Genomic DNA, 9,481 nt, shown 5'->3' with positions numbered 1-9,481 from the left:
CTCAGGTTAGGTAGGAGAGAGGTAGGATTGAATCCCCATTTTACAGATGAGGAAACTGAGGCACAGAGATGTTAAATGATTTGGTCAAGGTTACACAGCAGGCAAGTGGCAAAGCTGGAATTAGAACCCAAATCTCATGACTCCCAGGTCAATATTCTTTTCATTAGGCCAGGCTTCTTCTTATGTGCCTTAGTTTTCTCAGTTGTATAAAGGGTATAAAATTTTCTCTGTCCCTACTTCTTAGATTGTAAGCCCTTTATGGGTGAAGGACTGTTTCCTACGGTTCTTAGCACAATACCTGGCACATAGTGAGCACTTAATAAATAAATAAAAATTATCATCTCACTAGAAATGAAAGGGATGTATATTCAGCAAAGATATGCAATTTCTCATACACATTGAAACAATATTACAAGTCGGTTTCAATTACATGTGCAATGAACTGCAATTTGCTAAATGGTATTTACAGTATTTTATTTTGCAATCATTTCAGATAATTATTCTTTATGGCCAGGATGGAAAATAGGAACAGTGTCACAGAATTTGTTCTGTTAGAACTGTCCGGTAATAGAAATTTGCAGATATTCTGCTCTGGGCTGTTCCTCTCCTGTTATGTTGCAATCCTGTTAGGGAATCTCTTCATCTTCATCACTATCAGAGGCAGCTCCCTTATCAAGCAGCCCATGTGCTTCTTCCTCTGCCATTTATCCCCCATGGATGTCTGCTACACTTCCATGGTTATTCCCAAACTGGTCCGAGATTTGCTATCTGGGAAGAAAACCATCTCCTTCGGTGACTGCACGATGCAACCCTTTATCAAGCCCTTATTTGGTGGAGTTGAGGTCTTCATCCTTGTGGGGATGGCCTATGATTGCTATATTGCCATCTGCAAACCCTTGCAATGTATGGTCATCATGGACAGGCAGCAGTGTGCCACAGTATGGACAGGCAGCAGTGTGCCACAGTAGTTTCAGTGTGCTGGGGTGGAGGATTTCCATACCAAGCACTAAGGAGAATATATAAGAAGTCCATTTAGATCTGGTCCCTGCTTTGCAAGTAGCTCACGAACACAATCTGACACACTCAACAGAAAATCAACATCTTCAAATTCAAAATGTCAAGGTGACAATCAATCAATGGTATTTACTGAGCCCTTACTGTGTGCAGAGTACTGTACTAAGCGTTTGGGAGAGTACAATAAAATAGCCTTGGTAAATGTGATCCCTGCCTGCCCACACGAAGGTGGGCAGAAGTCTATGAGAAGAAGTAAAAAATTCAACAATTTTAAGATATGAACGGCAGATGAACTGACAGTGCAGTCCTGCCTTGATCAATCAATCAGTAATCAGCAATATTTATTGAGCTATTTATTGAACTAGTTACGCGACCCCCCGAGCTGTTAGTATGTTTGGTTTTGTTCTCTGTCTCCCCCTTTTAGACTGTGAGCCCACTGTTGGGTAGGGACTGTCTCTATATGTTGCCAACTTGTACTTCTCAAGTGCTTAGTACAGTGCTCTCCAAACAGTAAGCGCTCAATAAATACAATTGATGATGATGACGATGATTGAGCACGAACTACCAGTGACAGCTCACTCCTGCAGCCAAAAATGCTTTGGGGCAGGCTAGAGCTCTGTGACTGATTGCCACTCTTGAGTTGGGCACAGTTTACCCCTTTTTATGCTGGAGCAAAAAGTTACCCTGGCTTCCTCCTTTGTGGATCCCAGAAATGTGGAAGATTCATTCATTTATTCATTCAATCGTATTTATTGAATGCTTTACTGTGTGCACAACACTGTACCAAGCACTTGGAAAGTAGAATTCAGCAATAAACAGAGACAATCCCTGTCCACACCGGGGGAGATTTGATCCATGCCTACTCACTGCATCATGATCACATCTATCTTTTTATGGCATTATTAAGCGCTTACTATGTGCAAAGCACGGTTCTAAGCGCTGGGGAGGTTACAAGGTGATCAGGTTGTCCCACGGGGGGCTCACAGTCTTAATCCCCATTTTACAGATGAGGTAACTGAGGCACAGAGAAGTTAAGTGACTTCCCCAAAGTCACACAGCTGACAATTGGCGGAGCCAGAATTTGAACCCATGACCTCTGACTCCAAAGCCCGTGCTCTTTCCACTGAGCCATGCTACGTCTTTATCTTGCTGCCTATGCCTTGCCCACATTTTCCCTCTTGTCTGGCACTCCCTCCATTTCCCTCCACTCTCCCAACATTCAAAGCCCTCCAAAAATCATATCTCCTCCCAGAGGCTTTCCCAAACTAAGCCATCAATTTCACCTACTTCCTCTCCCTTCTGCAAATATCTGTGCACTTGAATCTACCCTGTAAGCACCTGATAGTCGCCCCACCCTCAGTCCCCAAGCCTTCATTTACAGATCCATAATTTATTTTAGTGTCTGTCCCCCCTTCTGGAAAGTAAGCCTCTTATGGGCAGGGCATGTGTCTACAAACTCCATTATATTGTACTCTCCCAAGATCTTAGTTCAGTGCCTTGCACAAAATAAGCACTCAATATATATCACCGATTGATCGATAGATTGATGCCCTGCAAGGCTTCTTTGAAGAACAGTTTTAAAAATTGGAATTATCAATCCCTGAGTCAGACCCATCTCCTCGTGTTGTGTCCATTAAGCAGTCGCCCTTAATATTTATGTTTATGCATCCTTGCACTTTTTATGGTATTTGTTAATCGCTTATTACGTGCTAGGCACTGTACTAAGTACTGAGGTAGATACAAGATTATGAGGTTGGACATAATCTATGTCTCACATGGGCCTCAGAGGCTTAATTCCCATTGTATAGATGAGTTAACTGAAGCACAGAGAAGGGAAGTGACATGCCCAAGGTCACACAGAAGACAAGTGGCAGATTCAGGATTAGAGCCCAGGTCCTTCTGACTCCCAGGCCCATGATCTATCCACTAGGTCATGCTATGTCCTCATATTATCAGATCAGATTCATTTAAACGTATTCATCGTTCTGCATTTATGAACTTTTCCTGTAAACAGCAGTAGCATATATGAATGGCTTGGGTCTGTCAACTGCTCTTGCTAGACTGTGAATTCCTTAAAGCTAGAAATTATATTCCTTAACCAATTGCACTCTTCCCAGGACTTAATACAAAACATCATACAAAGTGTTTGGAAGAGAATGATTGAATGAAACACACATTCCCTGACTATTCAGCACTTAGAACAGTGCTTGGCACATAGTAAGCACAAAGCTCTTAAAAATGCTATTATTATTAGTTAATTTGCAATCTAATGATCTTAAACATAACCTGACCTTCAATCCTAGTAGCAATCATAATTCTATTCTCAGAATGATTACTTCTCTGGAGAAGACACTAATGTTAGGAAAAGTCCAGGGAAAATGTGGAAGAGGCAGAGCAACAGCTAGATGGAGAGAGACCATAAGAACGATATGGGAAGAACGGTAAAAAAGGTTGTGGATTATGGCAGAGAACAGGACATTCTGGGAAAATATATCTATGGAGTCACTATGAATCGGAAATGACTCAATGGCACAATAATAATAATCTCATTTTTGTGAAGAAGTAATTCTAGCTCTGCCACTTGGCTGCTCGGAGAGCATGGGCACGTCACTTAACTTCTCTTTGCCTCAGTTACCTCACCTGTAAAATGGAGATGAAGACTATTAGCCCCATGTAGGATATGGACTGTGTCCAACTTGATTATGTTGTATGTACTCTAGCGCTTAGTACAGTGCCTGGCACAGAGCAAGTGCTTATCAAATACTATTGAAAACTTAAAAAACAATAAAAAACCTATCTATGGCTGTACTAGGTTCTTTGAGTTTCCACAGAATGATCGCCCTTTTTTATATCCATAATCACGCTTAGTGCTGGGCCATTTAACATCCCTAACTTATCCCTTCACATTGGCAACTTTCCCTCTCGTTCTTGAATTTATTCTACCCCACCTTGGACCTGTTGGAGTTTTCTGGACCAGCTTCCTGTGGAAATGAATGCCCCTGTTTGAACAAGGTTTCCCTGGTTAGGAGAGGTAATTGTTTCTCCCACCTTTACCACACCCTGGCCAGCCTTCTTGAAAATGAACAACAAGAAGTAGCATGACCTAGTGGATAGAGTACGGGTCTGGGAGTCAGAGGACCTGAACTCTGCAGGGATTCACAGTGTCTACTATGTGACCTTTGGCAAGTCACTTTACTTCTCTGTGCCTCAGTTACCGCATCTGTAAAATGGAAATTATAACTGTGAGCCCCTTGTGAGCCATGGATGGTGTCCAAAATGATTAACTTGTATCTACCGTAGCACTTAGCACAGTAGGACATAGTTAATGCTTAACAAATGACATAAAAACAAAGAAAATCCACAAACAAATGGAAACCAAATTGTCTCTTCATCATCATCATCATCATCATCAATCGTATTTATTGAGCGCTTACTATGTGCAGAGCACTGTACTAAGCGCTTGGGAAGTACAAGTTGGCAACATATAGAGACAGTCCCTACCCACCAGCGGGCTCACAGTCTAAAAGGGGGAGACAGAGAACAAAACCAAACATACCAACGAAATAAAATAAATAGGATAGATATGTACAAGTAGGGATGTGGTCCTGGGCGGTGGAAGTGGGGGTCCCCATGGGGAGGGGGCGCGGTGCGAGAGCCTCCTTGTCTGGGCCCCCAGGTTGGTGGAGCTGGCCCCGCCATACTTCCTCAGCAACCTGCCTCCCAGCGAGAGTCGGGACCTCCTGGACCAACTGCGGGAGACCCTTCTCTTCTTCTCTCTGTGCCCCAGGACCCAGCACTCTTCAAGACTGGCTAAGTGCTTTAAGCTGTGAGAGAAAGACATTCCTCTAAGTTCTTATTATAATGAACCATGAGCCAATTGCATTTGAACACTGCAGATATTAAGCTGGAGTCTCTGTTTTCATTCATTAATTCATTCAATCGTAAGGAATGTGTCTGCTGTTTCATTGTACTCCCCCAAGCACTTAGTACAGTGCTTTGCATACAGTAAGAGCTCAGTAAATATGATTGAATGCATTTATTGGGTATTGAGCTCCGTGCTAAGCTATTGGCAAAGTACAACATAAAAATAAACAGTCACATTCCCTGCCCACTATGAGTTTACACTCTGGAGGGACTAGCTTTCTGCACCAGGAACACCCTCATCTCATGGTCTCTGTAATCTCTGCTTCTAGACTGGAAGCTCACTTTTGGTAGGGAACAAGTCAACCACCAACTCTGTTATATTGTACTCTTCCAAGTCCTTAGTACAGTGCTCTGCACCCAGTAAGTGTTCAATAAATGCCACTGATAGATTGCTTGATTGTTCTCTCCAGAGAACATTGTTCCCTCCAGAGGACTGAGAACTTTCGAGGGAAAAGGATGCTCAGACTAGAGTCCATTGCCTTCAATTCATTCATTCATTCAATCGTATTTATTGAGAGCTTACTGTGTGCAGAGCACTGTACTAAGTGCTTGGGAAGTACAAGTTGGCACCATAAAGAGACGGTCCCTACCCAACAGCGGGCTCACAGTCTAGAAAAGTCCATCAAGAGCTCTAACCAGAACCCTTCAATGCTGCCCCGCAACTTGATATTTGTTGGTATGTGGGCCAATGGTCCGATCCAGAAAATCCAGGAGGGTCTTTGTTTTTCCTTTTTAATGCTTACTATGTGCCAAACACTGCTCTAAGCACTGATGTAGATGCAAGTTAATCAGTGGAGCACAGTCCCTGTCTCACATTCTAAGTAGGAGGGAGAACAGATATTGAATTCCTATTTTACATTTGAGTAAACTGAGGCACAGAGAGATTAAGTGGTTTGCCCAAGATTACCCAACAAGCAATTGGTAAAGCAGTAAATAGATTCCAGGTCCTCTGGATCCCAGTACTGTGGCCTTTCCACTAGGTCTCACTGCTTTCACAACACCCTACTGTCACAGCCCTCCACTGAAAACAAAATCAGAGATTAAGGGTACTGATAGGATAATATGAATGTATTTTTTTATAATTTTTTTAATTGTCAGGATTCATCACTAACAGAATTTATGGAGGCACCTCTGTGTGCAGATCACTGAACCTGAATAACATTGCTCAGAGGTTTTCTAGGACATCGATTCACTAAAGAGCACGGGCTTGGGAGTCAATGGGTTCTAATCCCACCTCCGCCACTTGTCAGCTCTGTGACTTTGGGCGAGTCATTTAACTTCTCTTTGCCTCAGTTACCTCATCTGTAAAATGAGGATCAAGACTGTGAGCCCCAAGTGGGACAATCTAATAACCTTGCATCTATCCCAGTGCTTAGAACAGTGCTTGACACATGGTAAACATTTAACAATAATGACACATAGTGTTTATTAATAATGAGTGTTTACTCAGGATAAATCCAAGGAGTCATGGTGGCCTAACTTTCATGATGAGGAGGGGGACACCAGACCAAAATAAAACCCTAGAGTTGGCTTTAAAGCACCTTCAGGGCTTTTCACAGGACGAGTAGAGATTAACTCCTCCCTTGGAACTCCAGGGCCCAGTTCCAAAGAGATCTGAGCTAGGTTGCAAGATGAGCCTCACTGCTGTACTTGAAGGTGAGGGCAGTGGTAGGTCAGGGGATTTCTGGGGTCACAAAATGATTATTATAATAATTATGGTAATTCGTAAGCTTTTACTATGTGCCAAGCACGATTCTAAGCACTGGGGTCCCACATTCTTAATCTCCATTTCACAGATTAGGTAACTGAAACCCAGAGAAGTGAAGTGACTTGACCAAGGCCATACAGCAGACATGTGGTGGAGCCTGGTTTAGAACCCATATCCCCATGCTCTATCCACTAAACCACGCTGGTGGATATGGAATTAGATCCCAGGTCATCCGACTCCCAGGTCTGTGCTGTTTCCTGTAGGACATACTGAGTCTCGCTCCCTCTTCAGGATTAAAGTCATGGAAAATTAAAGGCTTTTCTTAAAACCATGAGATAAATGAACAGACTAGACACGTGGACATATTTTAAGAAATACGTTCTGGTTTCTCTCACCATCACCCTGTATGCGCAACTCTATTTATCCTGAAAGGGTTTCCAAGTAGTTAATGGAGTATTGGATTTGGAGTTCAGAAAACATATTTCTTTAACTGTTTGACCAATGTAATAACTTTAGGCAACGGCTTTCTGCCTCAATTTCTCCGTCTGTAAAATGGAGATTAAAACAATCCTCTCTGTCTCTCTTTTCCCCTCTGGCCACATTGTTTCCAATTGCTTTGCATTTGGGCCTTCCCTCCTTCCCACAACCCAAATCTCCAAACACCCTAGGGGCCCCACCCCCAGTTCTGTAGACTGTTATCAGTTCCTTTGGAAGGCAGGGTATGTGTCAACCTATTCTGGTACAATGCACACTTTCTAGCGTTTAATACATTAAGAACCCAGGATATTCAATAAGTATGATTTCATTGATCCTACGTCATTGTCCTTTAGAAAATATGGTCACCGAAAATGACACAATGATGGTACTTCATGCATGTGAGGAGTCTGTGTTATCCAATCAGTCAATCAATCAACCTTATTTATTGAGCATTTACTACATGCAGAGCACTGTCCCAAGTGTTTGGGAGAGCACAATATAACAGAATTAGCAGACACGTTCCCCGTCCAAGCTAAACCTCAAAGCTTACAGTTTAGAGCTTACAGTATGGCTGGGGCTATTGAACTTGTGTATCATTAATATGCTTGTGAGGAACTCACTCTCATTTCTGGAAGTCAGGCGGTGTGCAAATGGGCTTGGCCAATGGAACATCAAGGGTGGGGCTACATTCAGGGCACATTTACTATGACCAGGTGAGAATCTGGAATTTGGCTTCTGCAGGCTTCTGGATTCTGTCCATAACCTACAGCAAATGTACTGTACATTTAGTACTAAAGCTCCCTGAACCTAGTCCTAGAGAGAAGCTGAGAAGAAAAATAAAGGAATTTACCTGATGCAACATTTGAGCTCCGTTCCTGGCCAGGGAGAAATGGAAATGAAATCTGGTTCTTCGCTTGTGACACTTTGGAGAAAATCTGTTTAAAATGCCTCTGGAGAATCATTCCCCAGCTCGCTGTAAGGCCCATAAACCTTCCTGCTCTCTGCTCAATCCTTTTCAACACAGCGTTTCCTGCATTTCTTTCATATTTTCAGAGAGATTAACTGAATGTGTTTCTTTGTCGTGCTAGTAGTGACAGATTTATTTCTTGTGACCTCCTGAGTTATGGACGAAAAGATGGCTTAGTTCTTGAGAATCCAGCAGACAAAAAAATCTCAGTAAATCTGGGAATCGTGTCGAATTCATCAGACAGAAGAGAAGTTTAACTTGAGGCTAGGGGTGTGTGAGATCCAAACTTTGCAAATTAAGATGGTTGGAACCAGGCACGACTGAAGAACTTTACTTGTCGGGCTAGTTGGAGTTGTTTTACCCCACTGGATGCTAGAAATCTACTGGATCCATGAAATATATTGGATCCATCAATCACCATCCATACACTTTTCAGCCTTTCAGCATCTAGAGACTGAATCTTTTTAGGTTAGTCCCTCTTACCATTGGGCTGCAGAGAAAGGGGAGTGGAAGTAAGGATTGTAAAACTTCAGACCATTGTAGAGGTGGTCATCAGCTATTCTAAAAGGGGAAATCAGGCTGGGAAATATGCACACTTCTGAGTAGTAACAACTGTCCCATTTTTGTTTGCCCCCACTGTTTATCTACAGTGTGGTGTTGAGTATAGACGCCATAGACGCCAGGGACTCCGTTCCCGAGAGACCCGCCCGCCATCACACCGCGGGGACCCCGCTGCTCCCGGAAGGATCCTCTCCTCAGGTCGCCCCCATTGACGCCCGGGACTCCGTTCCCAAGAGGCCCGCCCGCCATCACTCCACGCGGCCTTGCTGCTCCCAGAAGGATCCTCTCCTCAGATCGCCCCCATAGGCGCCCCCTGTTTCCACCCCCAGCACCAACGCTTAAGCGACCTTCCTTAAAGTGCTCCCCCATACCCTCCTTCCCGGTCCGGACCTGACTGACTCTCCCTGCCCCCCTCCCCCGGGAAAAAGGCCCTTGTTATCACCAAGATATATTAACGACAACCTCATTCGCACCTACTCAGCCCTCCCATGCTATTTGGCTGTTCACTTCTCTCCCCAGGTATCTCTGTTCCCTAACCCCCCTTAGCAGGTCCATCCTACTCCAGCACATAATTGTTTGTATCTGCTCTCTGTGACATCATTATCTGCCTATTTTATTATTGCCATAGCATGTTAATCGTTACCTACCCTCTGTGATAGCATCGCCTATTTATATCATTGCTACTGTTTTGTTGCTTCTGCATCTCAATTGTTAACCCCAAGCTGTGCTGTCATTTGACCTGCTGGCCTCACCATGAACTATCAATTCCCTTGCTCCCAACTGCCATTCCCAAACTTCACCATCCCATTCCCCTCTACCACCTAGCTTGT

Source organism: Tachyglossus aculeatus, unplaced genomic scaffold (assembly GCF_015852505.1).
Source record: "Tachyglossus aculeatus isolate mTacAcu1 unplaced genomic scaffold, mTacAcu1.pri scaffold_140_arrow_ctg1, whole genome shotgun sequence".
Taxonomy (NCBI): Eukaryota; Metazoa; Chordata; class Mammalia; order Monotremata; family Tachyglossidae; genus Tachyglossus; species Tachyglossus aculeatus.
The sequence above is the reverse complement of the archived record's forward strand: the minus strand, read 5'-3'. Positions refer to the sequence as shown.